The 20,437-nt window shown below is 32.7% G+C and overlaps 1 pseudogene; it reads right to left on the bottom strand.

The window, feature by feature from the left end:
* Positions 1-685: 685 nt before the first annotated feature.
* LOC100588972 lies at positions 686-1,213 on the bottom strand (annotated as a pseudogene).
* Between the last annotated feature and the right edge of the window lie 19,224 nt (positions 1,214-20,437).

Raw genomic sequence — 20,437 nt, 5'->3', positions numbered from 1 at the left:
TTACCTATTTGTCTGTCAAAGCAGAAATTTCCAACATTTTGCAAATACCACTAATTACCTTTTATAACTGTAAAGACAATTATTCCATACTTAAAACCAATTCAAAATAAAATAAGTCCTCAGTACTTCTTATTCCCTGGAGTAGTAATTTTAATTAGATTCTATAGATTCATTGTTTTCTACTGTGTGCCTTTATTTGGGAAATACTGTTAGTCTACCTTTCTATTGTGTCTCTTTCCCTAACAAGAAAATGTCAGTCTTAAGAGTCAGGAAAGCTTTTACTCTCACTATCACACATGAAGAATGAACTAAACATCTAACTAGGAAAGTAAAACTTAAATGAGGGATTCAGGGACATTTCCCAAGGGGTCATATGATCAATTTAAAAGTTGGTATGATGTGCCTAAAACAACAAATTAATTATTTTACTTATAATAAATGTACAGATGTGCTGATTAGTCATGCTGACATGTACATATGAAATATGCCCAAACCAAATTAAAAGAAAACAAAATATATTCTATGGCAATCTTGAAAAGTCACGGAGCTCAATAAATATTAAGAATATGCTCTCACAATGAGAGAATTAAACACTTGGTAGTTAACATAATTTAACCTGCAAAAAATGAGATAATATGCAGGATGAGGGATGCGGAGTACACATAGGAAATTTTTGCGATTTTCTTCATTTTGATTGTATTGCTTTCTTGTCTTCATGAGGGAAGATTTTGAGTTCAAAAGTAACAAAATATTTAAGAAGGGAACTCACATCTTTCTGTTCTAAATGGTATTCTTGCGCTATTTTCTCAGCAGTCCATGTTTCTTGATAACGTTTATGATTATTGAGAACTGTCAATGCTTCTATAATGGAAATTTTGCCTTTGGGAATGCTCTTAATATTTATTATATCAAAGTGATGGCCTTTGGGAAATCTGAATTCCTTTGGCTCTTGACGTGTTTCAGCAGCTTTTACCTGCACGGAAGACACAGGATCTTTGGAATCAACATATACATCTTTTAGAAATGACAGCATCTTGTCATCTTTATGAGCAATCTCTACCTTAATTTCTGGATAGAGACTAATCCGCTCTTGCAGGAGGCTGTTGGTAGAGGGGTGACTGGGAGTGGGAGACGGCTTCATCTTGCTGATTTCCCATTCCGCTGGGTTCTCCAGGTTGAAATTCCTGATCCTGCGAATCACCGCAGCCCCCATCTCCTCAACAGGATGCCCTCAGATTCACGCCGCACAAGGGAACACCGACAAAGGAAACCTCTGGCGAAACTGAGAATTCTTACAATATCTTATGAAATTAACTGCTCTTTTAACATTGTGCCATCATTTGTAAGAATTATATTCAATACCTTAATTTAAGCCACTCTAAAAATAGCAAAGCTGACAAAAAACGACTAATCCTTGTAACATGGTATCTTGTGTATTCTAAGATCAACCATTCACCAATTATTTAATTTTTGGGAAACAACTAATTTGAAATAATTAGGTTTTCTCTCTCAATAGCTCAGGTTTTCAACATCTTTTGGGGAAAAGAGAAATATCATTCTCAGACTCTTCTATGGTTACAATAAAATCTTTTTGTTAACTATATTCACTAAGCTAAGAAAGAGAAAATAAAATGGTTTGCTTGTTATATCATTATCTCCAGAGTAAATTATGTGGGTGCCAATAAACTCTCTAAATTCATTGAAACTGGGAAAGATTCTATTGCAACACACAAACAACTTTTCATGATTGCTGCTTATTTTCAAGCACATCTTTGTATATAATTAGTTCCTCTTCCTTAAAACAGGTCTTGTTTTGTGCTTCATAATTTCATGTCTAAGATGAAAATATAATTTTCTGAAGTTGATTTACACAGCAAATCAAGGGAGTAGTAGCATTGTTTATTTTATTGGATGGGAAAGACTTACTGGGCAAGAGAAAATTCTACGTCTATTTTTTCTTTGAATCTGCTTTGAAGACAAAATTATGAAACAAAGACATAAAAGTACAATTGCTATTTCTGACAATATTGGGTGAGCAAAAGATGGCAGCTCCAAAGAAAAGAAAGAACAAAATTATAATAACTGTTGTAGTTGCCTTAATAGTAAAGTGCAGGAAAGTTTTCAGAAGCATCCCAAAGGAGTAAATTATTTTTCTCTGAATACACTCACAGCATAGAAAACAACTCATTATAGAGATTTCTTTTGGGAGTTCTCTAATAGCTATAATGACAAATCCCATAAGTGTACGTATCACCCTAAGATATAGCCATGGAGTCATGCCTTTATATTTCCAGAAAGTTATATGTTTTACCCAGTAACTAGAATTGGCCTTGCCATGTTTTTTAAAATTCTGAAACTTAGTTCATTACAGATGGCTATACTGAGTCAATGCAGAGGTTGAAGATTTTTCTGGAGATCTAGAAATCTCCTTGCTATGCACTTTCTGTCTTTTCAAGATGAAGTTAATTGGAATTCTTTAAGCCTGAATATAAGAGAGTGAGTCATTATTCAGCATTCACAGTCTTCCTAACCCAAGAATGCAAAATACTTTAAAGACCAAACCAAATGCAAAATTTGGGTTGAACTCAAGGCTAAAGAAAATGCAAGGAGGTGGAAAAATACCTAAAAGCTTTGTGTCCATTAATTCTCACGGGCCAGTTACCCTAAATTGAAGAAGAGGAATGCAAAATGCAGCAAGGAGATTGTCACATTATCCTAAGGAATTTTGATAATTTTAGGAGTTAACTTAGATCAGCATCCACAAATCCAAAAAAATCAAAGAACAGAAGTTACCAAAAACAAGAGAACATAAAAAAATTAACTGTATACCACCAAAATAATCTAAATAAATAACTTGTAAGTCTAATTCCAGTGGAAATTACATAGCGGTGCCAAAGAGAAAGAGATATAAATTGCTAAATAATATCAGAAGGGAGTACACTATAATCCCCTCTGAAGAGATCACTGTACTTTCCAGGAGGATCATGGAGCTGCTTCTCATCCAACTTCCTACAAAGTAACTTAATGATTTTTTAATATTTTTGATGAAGGAATAAGTCACACACACACACACACACACACACACACACACACACACACAGATTATGTTCATATTAAGCCTTCCAAGAGTGATTGAAGCATTACTGGGACTGCTGAAAGAGGTTAACAGTTTTCTAGACAAAAGCCGCCTTAGACACGAAGAATGAACAACTGAAGATTAGTTTGTCTAAAAGTCTCATTACTGCATGTCGAAGCATGGTAAGTCTTTTTGTACACACTCCAAGAAAGGAAATGAGATGAATTTTGGGAACATGACATTGTGTTTCCGGTGGGATTTTAAATTTTGGTCTAATTAACATGGCATGAGGTTATCTTTCAGAAGGTCCCAGAACATATGTGAATAGGAATGCTTCAGATATACATAATTGTCCATGTTGAGTAAATCACTTTGTAAGGGTACTAAATCCCCTAATAAACAGACTGAGCGAAAATCATGAAAATTGTTTTTTAGTCACAAGTCTAGAGAAAAAATCATCCAAAGCTAAAAAGATGAACTGGTTATATATTCACTTTTCAATTTACCTTTGATATAAGATATACATCAAATTTAAGATCAATTAACTAGTAAATACTATAACTCAGTTTCCTTGTAAACACACCAGACATATGCTCATAATATTTTAAAATAGATTTCTTAAGGGAAATTTGACTTCTATCTATTTTAAAACTGTTTAAACACTTTGAACTATTTGGATGAAATATTCAAATGGATGTTAGTAAATAATAGAACATATGTTATGATTTTGTTGTTTTACATGTAAGTTCCTAATAAAATTATACTTACAGAATAGACTTTTTCCTTTGGGGAATTTTTTATGCCAACAATTGTTACCAGTGTGTGTCTGATGAAAACTGAGAGAGGGTGATAGGCAGTGATGCAACAACTCCTCCTTGTAGAGTGGATTTCATGACATTAGATCAAGCTGTGCTGCCTGTGTACACAAACAGGCAATGCCTCTTGTTCATGGCAACCTGGAAAACTTTCAGTAGGCTTATTACTTTGCATGACCACATTCTTATAAGGCATATTAGCAAATACGTAGCAGCCTAAATTCCAAAAAAAAATAAATAACAAAACTGCACAAGCCACATTATAATGCTAAAAGTGAAGAAAAGTCTTGCACTTTGTGTAAAAAATTCAGCTGTGAGTACAACCAAATTGGATAATTTGGGACAAAAGCCCGTTTTAGGAAGGGTCACCCAAATCAATATTTTATCATCATTATATATAAACCAGATATTTGCCAAATAACTTATTTAATTTGGGAAGAAACGCTCTATAAATTATAAAAATGGTTTAGTAGAAAAGTTATTCTACATGATAGATTCCTACAGGGGAGAAAAATCTCAAATATAACCTTAAGAAGGTACATCACAACTTTGGGTGAATACCTTTAGTGATTTTTTGAAGGTATTTTCCTACCTGAACGCCACTGAGGCTGTCATTCTCATAATTAAAGTCACGTGTCTAGGTTAGAAAATGTTTACAGCCTGGGAAAAGAAAGACATTAATATTTTATAAAGAATTAACTACTATCAGAGGGGGGCATCTAATACATCATGTTTAGGGTTATGAAGGAAAAGAACATCAAGAAATTTTTAACATGGAGACAGAAAGAATACAAACTGCAAAATGTCTATAGGAAGTTGGGACAATAGAAAGACATAGAATGAAGGTTTAAGGTCGGAATATCCACTTCAGAAAGGAATCTGAAGATTTATGTGGGAGTAGGGAGAGGAGAGGGTGGAAAAATAGAAGACAAACTGTGAATCTTCAGAATTGAGTATGGAGGTGGTCTCTGTCTAACAGTCATGAGAGGAATGAAAAGTTTGACAAGAAAATAACACCTGTTAGAATCTGTCATTAATAGAATGAAGAGTGTGGTTCTGCAGAAGATTCTCTGTAAGCATAAAAATCACAAGCAAGATTGAGAGATCCTGTTTCCAAATACAGTCTAACAGGTAAAATTTCACGAAGTATTAGTCTGTGGATGACCACATCTCCCCCTGCAAAAAGCAGGAACCATGCCTGGATGAAGAAAAGGAAATGGAATGTGTCCTTTAAAATAGACAAAATTCTGTCGCTAGATTTTCACTTCATATTGACAACTATTAATTAAATGCTGCTTTGGGTGATTGCCTGGGTTAGTTAGGACATCAGGACATCAGACTTCCATGTAATCTCAAACAGTACCATCGTGGCATTTTCTTGATTGGTCTATTTTCCTTTTCTGTGGGCTTTTAAGATTTTAATATTATTAGGCTAGTCATTTGTTTAATTTCTCTCCTTCCTGCAGATTCTTTCCCATTGAAACAATGTTTCTGAGAGATGATGTGACTTGGTGATACCAATCAGGGGCTGCTTACCCAAGAGGAAAATTTCCCGTTGGAAAATTGCTGGGCTCTCAGCAAAACCAGACACCTCTCAGGCAAAGGGCTTGAGGCTGACGAGAGCCAATGAAGAGGACACTTATGTCTAACCATATGAAAAGCCTAGACAATAAGCATGTACATGTTCATATTATTCTGACAATCATGATGTTCTGCCTAGGGTACAATAGTTTTCACTATAATGAATAATACTGCAGTAAACATTCTGCTCATATAATACCTATGTCACAGAACTGTACAGTTGAAAGAGACCACATATACTATCTAATCCAATTGTTTCCCAATTACTATAGCTGAAATTCCTTTTTCCCATATAAAATCCTATATAGCATTTCTTTGTCCCTGCACCACTCTTATCTAATGTAGTGCCTTAGTTGTTTAGAGGAAGGAGAGAATTCTTCTTTTTTGTAACGTTCTGTCTTTCATCCTGAAGGATTTCTTCCATCTTCCATTTTATCTGGGAGGTGCTTTTCACACTTGTCACACCGACCTCACTCTTTAAAGTCTTGAGCATGTAGTTGGAGATGTCCTACCAATAGTTATGTTGGCAATTTCCAAATAGGGAGAGTATTCTTGATAAGCAATCTCATCAGCAACTCTCATGATCCTCCTTCCCCAAGCCTAGATCAGTCATTCCCTGGATCTCAGAGGCTTTTATTTTATTTAATAAGGACTTGCAAAGAAAAGCATCGAACTTGATGTATAAGGTAAAAAAATTCCTAACACAGGCTATTTTTATTATTTTCAAACAGTGTAGAATGATGTAGGCACAAAATTGCATCTATATCGTAATTTTCTTTCTCAAATAAGACAGTTTGGAAAAATATTTACTCTTCAAATCAGAGGATAATAGCATCCGTGTACTTAGAGCTCAAAATTGGAATATTTATCTAACAGTTCTGAACATTGTGTATATGAAAATCATTTGTTGTTATTGTTGTTGCTGTTTGTTGGGTGGGGGTTGGAGGGATGGGAGGGTGTTCTACTAGCTCGTGGTTGTATTTTCTACCATCTCTAACTAAAATAGAAATGTGTATTGGAGAACACAGAAATATTAAATTTTCTCGCAAAGGTGGTCACCTAAAACTAATAGGAAGATTTTAAAATGTTGAGTATTTAATATTATCTTCAAGTGAAATAGTGAGACAAAGATTTATTTTCTTATTCTTTTCTTTGTCTCACTCTCTCCTTTGTCACATAAACTGCTTTTGTTTTTCATGTAGCTCAGTGCCTGCCATTTAGTCATCTATATATGGTTCCTTTGGAGTAAGCAAATAGAATATTTTCTTGGCTTTTGTGTCCAGCAGGAGCAAGACAAGGAAATAATTCCAGCACAAATATTTGGCTGTCCGGATCTTTTCCACAAAACAAAAATAGAAAGTAGAAAAATTTTTTAAACTTAGCTCTCAGGAGCAGTTGTCTGGCAAACATTATTGCATCTGCAATGTAGTCCTTGAAGAGACAATCCCAGGTGAAGCCATCCCCCTGGTTTACATGGCTTACAGGTGAAAACAAAGTTTGCTTGCATACTTGCTTGGCTTTCTCCAAACATCTAGTAGTCACAGTAGATGACTGGTAGGCAGAGGCTTTAGTATCCAATCAAAAAAGATACTCACACATCTCAATTCTTAGGTATTCTTTCCATATCTCCAAGCTGGGCTACACAGTATTCAAAACAAAATTCTCTGTTGAAATTATTATATAGATATAGACATATAATACTATTTCCCTCAAGCAAAGCAAAATAATTTTATGATTGAATCCATATCATGCCCATACATAAAAATGCAAATGGAAAATTTCAATGATCAAAATCAGCATTTCCAAAACTTATTTACAAATGATAAAAAATTAACTAAAGTCAAACAGTATAACAGGAGTTGTAATGCAACCTGCAATCTTGAATTTAGGAAAATGCAGAAGGCACTGATAATACATTTGACACGGCATGATAGGGGAGAGATTGTATGTTTTTCTCCTGTTTGGGTACATCCGCTCATATGAGGCAATGAACAGCAACCCGCTTGACTGAGGTGTGGTGCAGCTGGATCTCAGAATGACTTGGGTGTTTGTTCAAACCAATATAAACTTTTATTGTCACACAAATCCTTGATTTAATAGGATTATTAACCCAGCAGGGATTATGGAAAGGAGAACATTTCTGATTTGATCATAAACCCATTTTGTTTTACATGTGCCTTTAAAATATTTGCCATCCCTTTATGAATGAGAGTTTTGATGATTAGCATGGCAGATGTCATGTATCTTCTAAAACCATTTGAACGAAGGAACTAGAAACTAGAACTAGGAGTTTTAGTTAGAAGAAGAAAGCATTTCTACTAAGTTTGAGGTACTGAGCGTGAGATGTCAAAATTATTCAGATTGAATAGCTGCAGAGTTGAACAAATAGAAAATTAATATTAGTGGTCTCTTCTTAGTTGATTTAAAATAACTTATTTATTATCAAGTTTCAACTGAGCCTAGAATATGTCTCCAAGGATGAAAGACTGGAGCTCTCCCTCACATATGGTCAATTTTGTCTCTAAGTTACCTAGTGCATCAAACGAGCTCTCAGACTAATCTAAATACAGAACTTTGCATATTAGTTCTTATTTGATTGTCCCAATGAAGTTCTTCATATTTGGTTTGGAAATTTCCCTGTCATTCTGCTTCTTCCAGCATTAACTGATGCTGCACACATTAACAGTACTCCATTGATTATTATCTTTGATTAATAGACTGAATAACCCCTCTTTTTCTATTTCCTTCCTGCAAGCTATCTCCTCACTAATACATCTCTCTCTCGTGCGCAAGCTTTTCTCTCTCTCTCTCTCTCTCTCTCTGTGTGTGTGTGTGTGTGTGTGTGTTCCTCTGCTTCTCTTACTAAATCATTTATTTAACCTTTGAGGAATTTCTGTGATATTAACCTTTGAGGAATTTCTGTGATATGATTATGGTAGTAGTTGTTTTTAAAAATCTCCTTAAAACAAAATTAATTAACTATAAGTAACAGAAAAAAAAATACTCAGATGACATTTTCTACAAATTTTACACGCAATTCAGAATCCAGCCTATTACTTTATGGGGAAATACTAGAGAGTTTTCAACAAGAGACAAGAGAGCCCACTATCAGCACATCTGCTAAACATGGCATTGAAGCTATTATCCAATGCAATTAGAGAAATCCGTTGAAGGACAAATAGTGAAAAGCAAGAGATAAAACTAGTATTATTAACAGTTGTTATGATATGATTGAACTTTTCAAAAATCCATGAAAAAAATTGTTTTTATCTATGGGAATTTAGTCAAGGAGAAGGTTATAAAATTATAAAATTAGCAGACAGAAATTATTAGTCTTTATGTATACAAGCAATAACCAGTTAGAAATATGAGAAAAGTCTCATTTATAATAGCAAGCAAAAATAGTTAAAAAAGAAAAATAGTTAAAAACCTGGTTAAAGCCGTACCATAACAATACCTTTAAAAAGCCTTAACTTTAAAACATTACTGAGAATTACACACTATACTTTAAAAAGATTAAATTATCTTGTTTCCAACTAAAGATTCAACATCATAAATATATCCATTTACTGCTAATTTATAAATTAATATAATTCTAACGGAATTCTGAAAACGTTTTAAACTAGAAATGATTATTAAATTGATAGAGCAAAACAAACAAGCAATAATAGCCATGATAACAGCAATTCATGCAGTAACAAAGGTTCATAATAAAAATTCTCACCAAACTAAGTAAAGATGGAAACTTTTTAATGTAATAAAGAACAAGCATGGGCAGTGGGGAAGAGAGTTCTATCGTTAACATCATGCTTAATACTGAAATACTGAAGACTTTTTATTTAATATTAGGAACAAGGCAAGGATGCTTACTCTCATCCTCTATTTAATACTATCCCAGAATTCGCAGCCATTATAACAAGACAGGGAGAAAAAAATAAAAAGCAGAAAGGTTGAAAAGGAAGAAGTAAAAATGTCTTTATAATATGAAACAAGATTATTTGTGAAGAATAGCCATAGAAACTTTGAAAAAAAAATGTCAGTGAGCTTGCTTTTATAATTTAAAATATGTGTTGATGCGTGAGGAAACAGAACAATGGAATAGAATGGGAATTCCAACGACAGATTCAAGTACATGCAGAAATGTAATATGTTATATAAACAGGCATTGCAAATCCCTGGGGAAAAGATGGAATTTTTAATACAAGCAGCTCTCACTTTGCATGGTAGTGGGGAACATTAAAAACGACTGTTGAAGCTAACATCAAACAAAGCAATCTTAGTAGTCAGTGGGAAAATGATAATTTTTGCATGGTTTTTAAAAGTATTTTTCTCAAAGCATTAAAAATTCTCTTAATGTGAGTTATAAGTGTACGAAGGAATAAAAAATAGTAAAAGCAATATTTAGTACACTAACTGAAGACATTAGAAACATTGAGAAAGTTGAATTTCTTTATAAACATTTATCAAGAGTAGTTTTTAACAGTGGTAAGCTTCTTATTGGCATATAACTTACAAAATATCGCTGAGAGTTCTAATGTGATTTTCTTTTTCTGGCATCAGTTCTTTTGGTACATTTTCATATTTTTCATCACAACGATATTAGTCATTTATGTCATCAAATACCTTTGGCTGTGTATGTGCAATCTATCAACTGACAGAAATGTCACCATTCCCACAGTCAGCTATTTCTTCTATAATTCCATTTATGTTTGATTCCAATTTACTTACAGCATTTTCACTTTTCTATCTCATTTTCATCCTTTTTGGCCAATTCTTTCTCAATTATCCATTTTTGTAAAATATCACAAGGACTTATCAGTAGAAGAAGACATGAAGGTAGCACAACTATACATTTTGCTGTTGTATTTGAACCTAATAATAGATGTACAGTGACCAATTATTGACAGCCTTTGAAAGAAATAGTGTGATTTGTCACTGATCAAGATGTGCATCTCTTGATGTACTTCTGTTATTTATATAGTAGCTTGTAAGCTAGCAGCAAAGCTTGTACTTTATATAATTACAGCTAATATACTGTGTTAATGGAAACTTTAGCCGTGTTATTGAGGGACAGTGTTAACTAAACTGTGTAAACTTAAATCCATGCATATTGAATCCATGAAAACTGGGATTGACTGTAATCAATGCTGGTGTAACTGGTTAGTCATTTGAGAAAGATAAAAACATCTTCATATCTCACTTCCATACTAGGATAAATTCTACAATAAAGACCACAAACGTCAACATAATAAAATGAATGTCACACATAAACTAGAAGAAAATATGGATGAATTCCTTTGTAACTTGGGTGTGAGAAATATTTTCTAATCATGGAAACGTAAAGAATAGTGAGAGCAATGATTAATAGATTTTTATTTTAAAAAACACAAAATAAAACAAAGAAAATCTCTATAAACAAAGGATAAATTAAACAATTACTAAAGACATTTCCATTAATGTCATGTACAAAGACCTTCTATAAATCAAAAGGGAAAAGACCAACTCCCTAAGGAAAGGGGAAAAGATATAAATAGAGCATATAATAAGAAATATTTGTTTCTTAAAAGAAGATTATTGGGCTTATGAAAAAGTGCCCAGATTAATACATAATAAAATAAGAATTTAAGCTATAATGAGATATTGTCACCCATTAGATTTACAAAAATAAAAAGGCCACGTAAATCTGTTCAGGAGGACAGGTGGAAGCAGAAACTATCATATATTGCTGATGGGGTTTCAACATGCTACAGTCCTTAATGGACAATGTTTTGGCAGTATTCAGTAAAATTGTAGATGTATTTACCCTTTGATTAATTAATCTAATTTTTAGAAATTGTTTTCAAAAAATTGACAAAAATAGGCCAGAATGACTTAGGCACAAGTTATTATTTGTAGCATACGTATAAATGCAAAAGGTTAAACTCAAATGTTCTTGAATTAAGGACTGGTGAATAATCTATGCTACATCCATTCAATAAAATACTAAGCAGGCATCAAAGAATAAAAAAGATCTCTATATATTGACATGAGTGATCTCCAGGATTTCTTGTTATCTGAACAAATAAAATGTCAGAAGAGTTTATATCATTTGCTCTACTTTTGTAAGAAATAGGAAGGAGGGAAAGGAATGCAAATGAGACTTATCTGATTATACCTTGTTTTAGATATATATATATATATATATATATATCTGATTCTGAAAACTTAGATGTTTTATTTTTTAAAAAAACATTAAATCAAATTAATAAAAATAAATAACTAAAAATTGAAACAGAAGTAAATGAAGCTAATTGTACATCAGTTTGGTTGCATTATTTCACAGAAAAAAATGATTTTGAGCGACTTTAAAGATACTTTTCAATGTGTTTCAACACATTGTATTAATTGGCCGAAGATGGGGCAATGTATGGGAGAAAAAATAGTAAATATAATGTATAGAAGTTTTTTATGATTACCCATAAATTCATACCAATATTAAAGGTGCTGAAATCATAAACAACAATACATAGCAATAATAAACATCAACACTTTGAGTACTATAGAGGTAACTTGGACACCAATATTTTGCCCTCAAAATTGGTGGTTAGAAAGAACAAATTGAGAATTTCTTGTTCTTTTCCTATATAAACTGCAATTAAGGGTAAATAGACAGTCTAACTGATGAGAAATGCTCTTTATCGAAGCCTTCCAGTTGGTAAATATGAAAAGAATGATGGAATTATAAAGATGCCATTTGGCAATAAATAAAATAATTGATTATGGTTTAAATGAAAAGTAATACTTAATACAAAATTGATGAAAAATTTAATGGAATTATCATGCTGTCTTGAGATGAACTCTTTGATCAATCTTCGTATCACTAAAATGAGACATTGTTTGCCTCCTGAAGTGATGCATTATGAAGCATATAGTACCAACTATGAAGCATTCTTCCCTGAAAAAGAATTCCTTTATACATAGCACGTTGTCAGTTACTGCGTTTGCTCTATTTTCTCTTGCTATTCAGAAAAGATATGGAAAACATTTCCATACTTACTTGAAGTTCGTCTTACTTGGTACTGCTACATATGGAGCACAAATCAGGGACTGTTGTCTAGATTCCGACAAGACTCTATTGAGATTCAGAAGAGCAGCATTGGCATTACTGGGTTTGATTTGAAAATGCATGTAATGGTGATATTGGACACAGACTGACAAACCTGCCTTTTCTGGCTGTTGCTCATATTCAGATTTTGGTTATAACTCAAGTCAGCTGCTGCAAAGATACAGAATGTGAATCAAAGTCAAAGGTGGCCAACATACCCAAAGTTTAATTTTAAAAATACTGCATGTTTGTTGTTATCTGCTGAGAACAGATGGCTTTGCAGATGTTTATTTGAGTTTGGAGGGGAAAACATTCTACTTCTTTCAAAGATCTTCCCTTTAAGAATATGATAGAGGATCTCAACAACAGTAAAATAAAGTGGCTGCTCAATAAAGATACCAACTGGGTCTATTCTTCTGGTCAGCTTTTTCAAGTGCAGCATTAGAGATGGATTCTTTTGATGGAAAGCAAGACTTTAGAGGAAATATGCAATCTATTCTCTTCATTATAGAAGAGAAAACTGGATTTTGAAGAGGGTAACTGATGTACAAATTCAAAAGTGACTCGATAAAGACTAATATCTCAATATACAGTCCCCTCTCCTAACCTCTAAACTCCTTCTCTCAGTAATTTACAATAATGATTGCTGCAAATTTTCTTTGGCTTTCATCCTTTTTGTGAGACTGTTAATTGAATGGTTCTTCTGAAGATAGATTCTCATCTATTGAACATACTTAGAGAGTAATAAGGTTGAAAGAACAGGCTGTTTTATGTGGAGAATCTAAGTTGCAGTAATTTAGTAGAAGCATATATTACATAGGAATAATTACTCTTTTCTTACACATAATAGAATAAAATTATGTGAATATCTGTGGAATGTTATGGAATCTTGATGAAGAAGTTAGAAATATTATTTCCTTCTATTTTGGAGATGGAGGTAAGGGATATGTATATTTATATTTTGTTTGTTTTCATTAACTTAGCCCCTCTGATTTGAATTAATTAGCAGAGATGACATAGAACTAGAATTGGAATAATTAAATCATGTCATTGCTTTCAGCATTATTCCATAAACCAGGTTCATTTTAATGCCTAAGGCACATTCTGCTACTCTGATAAATTAGGCTAAATTAACAAAAAATTGGGTATTTATTTATTTAGTTTTTGAGACAGAGTCTCACTCTGTTGCCCAGGCTGGAATGCAGTGGCACAATCTCAGCTCATTGTAGCCTCCACCTCCCGGATTCAAGAGATTCTCCTGCCTCAGGCTCCCAAGTAGCTGGGGTTACAGGCACGCCCCACCACACATGGCTCATTTTTGTATTTTCTCACAACAATTACTGTAACCTAGTCATTCTGAAGATAGGGGTTAGTGTGGGATAAGGGCTACTGATAAGGAAGCTCACACAAAGAAGGGCCAACGAAGAAAAAACCAGAAGGTGCAATCAGTGTAGAAGGGGAAGAAACCAAAAACACAATTGTGTCCTTTGCTAAGTTCCTCAGGAACTTACAAGAAAAACTGAATTTAGTGTTTGAAAACCGACAAATTTCAAGTGACCTCTTTGGCATAGTTGCATTAGATGGCAAGTGATTCATTTATTGTATTATTTGGATCTAACCTACCACCATGCAGTGTGATTTAGCAACACAGGAGGATAATCTAATGGTTATTATTTGGACAGGTTATTAACTTCCTAACCCTTTTCCCCTGTCATTGGTGATCACAGTAACAAATTGTAATGAGTCATGAACTACTTTGGGGGAAATATTGAGCATCGTTGATGCTGGAAAATTTATGGATTGTCAAATGGTTGGTCTCTTGAAAATACCCAAGATTCATGTAATAGTAGAAAGTAATTATTCAATTCATTCATCCTTACAACTTTAGGAATATGGGTATTTTCATTCCTCACCAAATCCTGTATTTTGCTTTCTTAATCACATTTTTAAAAAATGTTCATGCATTTCGGCTACTTGCACAGCTCTGGATGCACTTTCATTTAAATTTAAGTTAATTAATCTAACGCAAAATGGACTTGAAGTATTAGCTGAAGACTGAAGTAATTTTGCAGGTTGTATTTTCAAAAATAATTTCAACCATACTTCTTAATCCTGTGTATAGGTAGGATTTGTATTTCATAGGTCTAATCATAGCTCATTCAGTTTAGCAAAACTCACCACCCCCAAACAGAAGTGATTTAATTCTAAGAAGATTAGATTCCAATAAATAAGTGATAATTATGCTTTTAAAAATTTCCACATAGAGTAAGTTTTATTTTGAAAGACACTGGGTCAAGAATCTAGCCAGGCAGGAATCCACAAGGGCATCACTTGAAAAGAAAACACTTATCTTTGCCATTTTGGGAGATTTGAAGGCATAGTGCTTTCAGACAACTCAAACAGAATGTACCATCGAGAAGGGATTGACGGTATCTCATGGAAGTAGGAGTCACGGAAGTAGGTCACCTGGCCTGGAGAAGAGTGGCAGATTTGAGGATGGAAAGGTAATGACAAAAAAAAAAAATGAAAAGCATGGAAGGAAATTTGGAAATGCATTACACCTGTGTAAATTATATTAAAAGCAGATTTTTTTGGAGAAAAATACCTAAAAGAAAAATTGAAAATAAGCTTTATTAGTAGCATTAAGAAAATCTAAATTCCAGTTCTAGTTCTGTTTCTTTTCATTTACTACTTAGTCACTTCTACCTCTTTCTTTCTTTCTTTCTTCCTTCCTTTCTTTCTTTCTTTTCTTTCTTTCTTTTTTCTTCTTTCTTTCTTTTTTCTTCTTTCTTTCTTTTCTCCCTTTCTTTCCTTTTTTAAATAGGATCTTCCTTATTAAGGCCATTTTTATATTCACATTGTGACTCGTATTATTTTGGGTTCTTGCCCTGTTTTCTTTTTATTTTTTTCCAATCATTTCTAGAAACCCACTCAGTATCTTGCCCATAGTCTTCTAGGGGAATCCTGGAAGATCCCAGGAAACTTGACACATGCCAACTCCCATTGCTTAAGCTAGCCTGTCTCTTATTCTTTCTCTGGCCATTGAATTTATCATTCAAGTCCAAGATTATATTTTTGTTAGTCTGGAAAATGTAATTTAATTCCTCATGTGTATCCACACTTATCATTCAGAGACTTTCCAGAGTACTTATTACAAAACAGTCATATGTTTACTCTCAGCCTTTTTTTTTTGACATACTGAGTGCTTCTCTGGGCAAGAAAACTATTTACTTACTACATTAAAAAAAGCTCAATGTATAAGATAGTGTGACTTTTAAACAGAAATAATGGAATCCAGCACACACATTGATTAATTACAATTCTTATTTCGAGATTATTTGAGATAACCATATAGTTGTAAGAAATAATACAGAGAGATCAGTCTTCCCTTAAGCCAGTCTTCCTCAATGGTAACATTTTGAAAAACTGTAATATTGTATTACAACTAGGATATTAACATTAATATATTCAAGATATATAACATTGCCATCACCATAGGGATCCCTCATGCTGACCTTTTATAGCCACGACCCCATTCCTTCTTAAATAATGGAAAAAAAATCTGTCCTCAATTTTATAATTTTGTCATTTCACAAATGTTCTATATATGTGAAATGATGCCTCAGTTTTTTTGCGACTGTTTGAGACTAGCTGTTTTTACTCAGCTTATTCTTCCCAATATTCATCCAGGTTTTTGAATCTATCAACAGTTTATTCCTTTTTATTGAGAGTAGTATTCATTGTGATGGATGTACCACAAGTTGTTAACCTTACACCCAAGGAAGGATATCTGAATGGTTTCCAGCGTGGTTTCCAGTTTTTGACTATTGTAAATAAAGGTGCTATAAACATTTACATACAGTTATTTTCGTGGGCATAAATAATCATGTTTCTGGGAAAATGCCCAGGAGTTCATTTGCTGGATCTTAACAAACAAACAAAGAAAAAAACAAAAACTAACAACAAAGAAAACACTAAACTATTTTCCAGAGTAGTTGTGTAATTTTGCATTCCCACCAGCAATGAAGGTAGTCCACTTTGACCATCTCTGTCTTTTGATTAGTATATTTAGACCACCTAAATATCATGTAATTATTTATATATTAGACGTCAAATTTGCCATTTAAATTTTTTTTGTTTGTTTTGTTTTTCATTATTTTGTTCCTAATAGTTACTTGAAGACATTTTTTTAAGTTTGCTTTTGATTATAGTGTCTTTGAATGTACCTCTCTTATGATTTTCTAGTGATTGTTCTATATGTTACAATATATGTTCATTATATAGACATAACTTATCATTGAATACTAGTGTTATGTCTTGTGATAGTCTGACAATTACCATTTTCCAAGTGATATAACCCTCTCTTCTAGTCTTTGACCTAGTATTCTCGTCTAGGCTGGAAAGAAGGAAAGTGACTACATAAATTTCCAAAACTGAAAAATAAATACACCACCTATATTAAATTCATACTGTGGTTGCTTTTCTAGTACCCCTACACCCCAGATCAATAAATTCCACTACTTCCCCTTGTGAAGTACACATACTCCTTGACTTACGGGGCTATATTATACCCATTGTCAGTTAAAAATATTATGTTGTAAATGCACTTAACACACCTAGCCTACTGAACATCACAACTCAGCCTAGCCTACCAGCCTACCTTAAATGTGCTTGGAACATTTACGTTCGCCTACCGTTAGGCAAAACCATCTAACACAAAGTCTATTTTACAATAGTGTCGAATATCTCATGTAATTTATTGAATACTGTACTTAAAGTGAAAAACAGAATGGTTGTTTCAATACTAGAAGTACGGTTTCTACTAAATGCATATTACTTTTGCAAGCTCTTAAAGTAAAAAAATAAAATAGGAAGTAGAACCCTCATAACTCGGGGATGGTCTGTAGATATTTGCTTTCGGTTAGGTTGATGTCATCTTGAAAATTCACTTTCTTCTTAACAGTCCTCAAATAGTTTCTGTTTCTTGCATTTAATCCTAACTAAGACAACTTTGCAAAACCTCTTTTTCAGTTTGTGATTTATTTTTTGACACTGCAGAATTATTTTGACAAACTTTTTTTTTATTGTGTAGTTAAGTTTATAGCTTTTAAAAATGACTTCTGGTGTTTGTGTCATACTTAGGAAAGCATACTTCTTCAACTTTAATACCTTTTTTCAAGTTTATTGAGTTATAATTTACATACCAAAATACACTTGTTTTATGTATTGATGATTTTTAATAAATTTACACGTTGTGTACTTCTACAATTTGACTTTAGATTATTTTCATAACCTTAAAAAAAAAACTTGTGCCTTTTTGTAAAAATTACCCCCTACTCTAGTCAACCATTAATCTACTTTCTGTCATAGAGATTTCTTCATATAGATTTTGTCCATTTTTGTTAAGTTTATTCTTACATCTTTTTTGAATATGGAAATCTTTTCTTACATTGTGTTTATTAAATGATTACTATTTAGAAATAGCAGAGTCAATTATTTTTAACAGCTTTATTGAGATATAATTTATATACCATAAACCACTCATTTTAAGTATACAGTTTGATTTTTTTAAAGCATATTCAGAGTTGTGCAACCATCCTACAGCCTAATTTTGAACATTTTTATCTTGCTAAAAAGAAACACAATGCTCATTAAAAGTAACTCCCCATACTTCATCTTTTCATAGTTTATTGAGTGATTTTATCATGAAAGTGGTGCATTTTCCTGAATGCTTTTTCTACATCTTTTCAGCTAATTATTTTATAGTTTTTGTCTTTTATGCTATTAATATGGTATATTAATTGATTTTTATTTGTAAGTCACACTTGGACATGGCGTGTAATCCTTTTTACATGTTGTTGGATTTCGTTTGCTAGCATTTTGTTAAATATTTTTGTCCTAAGATTTATAACAGGTGTTATTCTGCAGTTTTCCTTTTTACACTGACTTTTTTCTGCTTTTGCTATTAGGGTCATATTTGACCTCATAGAATAAGTTGGAATGTTTTCCCTCATCTTCTATTTTTTCAGGAATAGTTGATTCTTTAAATGTTTGATAGATTCACAAGTAAAGGCTTTTCTTTGTGTAAAGTTTTAAATTTATTAATTCAATCACTTTACTTATAGGTCTATTCAGATTTTGTATTTCTTCTTCCATCATGTTTCGCAGCTTGTTTTTCTTTTCATCTTTTTTTTGGGGGAATTTTTCCATTTCATCCTAGTTATATAAATTGTTGGCATATGATTGTTCATTTTATCTTCTATAATACTTTTTTATTTCTGTAAGGTCAGTAATGGTGTCCTCTATCTGATTCCCGATTTGGGTAATTTAAATCTTTCTTCCTTTTTTCTTGTTCAGTCTAGTTAAGTTTTGTCAATTTTGTTGATCTTTTCAGAGAACTAACTTTTGCTTTCATCGATATTCTCTACTGTTTTTCTCATTTCTATTTCATTTATTTTCACTCTGACCTTTATTATTTCCTTTATTTACTTTGAATTTAGTTTGCTCTTTTTTTTTAGTTTCTTAAAATGAAAGTTTAGATCATTAGTTTGAGAAAACTTTTATATTTTAATATAGAACATTTTTATGTCTATATCACAGCTATACATTTTTCCCAAGCACTGCTTAGTAATATCAGCCACAGTGTACAAGCACTTTTATTCTTGTCTATAATGGAAATTTTTCTATTATTTCATCAAGATTTTTGGTTTTGACTCAAAATATGTAGAAACATATAGACACATACCAAATAATATTTATACATATTACGTTACATGTATTATCTTGTTAAGGAAATGTCTAGATTACATCAAATATCTTTCACGATCTTATAAAATAACTATATAGTTTATATTAGTATTTCACTATCCATTCCATTTAGCTGAGCTGAAGCTATAAGCTGCGGAGATACTGAGAAAGTAGATACCTGAAATGATCAATTTGCGAGTCCCCAAACTCAGGAAGGGGGTTCACTTGTTGGCTAACAACACTAATAAACAGAACAACAAAAAGCAAATGTCCAAGTCAACATAGACATAGCCAAAGCCTGAATGAAAATTAAAATAAAACTGTCGAAGTCATACCATTGTTAAAGATTATCTGCAAGGATTATCACTAATCCACTTGGAATTGTTCTTCAGATATTTAGGTAGTATTTCAAGTATAAAACCATCAAAAAGCACACCTTGTAAAGAATAAGGGTATATTAAATAAAGCATTTTAGAGATATTAATGATAACAAAAAAGATAAAACTATTTCTAAAAAAAGGAACTTTATTCTTCAGACATAATATAAGATACAAGACACAAAATAATTGGGTCTCCTATGAGTTGGAATTGATTAGACAAATTGTGTGAGTCTCAAGAAGTTTACATACATACATTTTGGCTCAATTTCTCATTTTATTTGAGATAGAAAGAATCTGCTTTTGCCAATCAATAAACTGTAATGTATCATCTGAATTTAAAGGAGAATGACCTCCTATTGCTAGTTCAATGTCCTGCTGTTCCCCTTGCTCTCCAGCCATGAGAGCAGCAGGTACTATTTCCCCTCAGATTGACATTCATGTGGAAACATTAATTGCCTAAGAGGTGGTTAAGATACTCTTGCTCTTCTTCCACAGACTGTTGAATGACCTCCTCTGCTGTCTTAATAAGTAGTGATTCTATAGTTTGTGCAGAACTCTAAATCTTTCTACTTTAGGCTCATTACTCTGCTAATGCTTGAGTATTTGAGTAAAACAGACCCAAGTAGGAGTCATCTTAATGCACAGATGGTACTGAGTCATTTTAGTTCGTTAGCATTTGGAATTAATCTGAAGTCTTTTTTTGTAATTCAATAATAGTGATAGCCATTGTTTATTCTTACTAGTCTAAGGGCAT

The sequence above is a fragment of the Nomascus leucogenys genome, chromosome 11 (assembly GCF_006542625.1).
Source record: "Nomascus leucogenys isolate Asia chromosome 11, Asia_NLE_v1, whole genome shotgun sequence".
NCBI classification, from domain to species: Eukaryota; Metazoa; Chordata; class Mammalia; order Primates; family Hylobatidae; genus Nomascus; species Nomascus leucogenys.
Note: the sequence above shows the minus strand (reverse complement) of the source record. Positions and strands in the feature narration are given on the sequence as shown.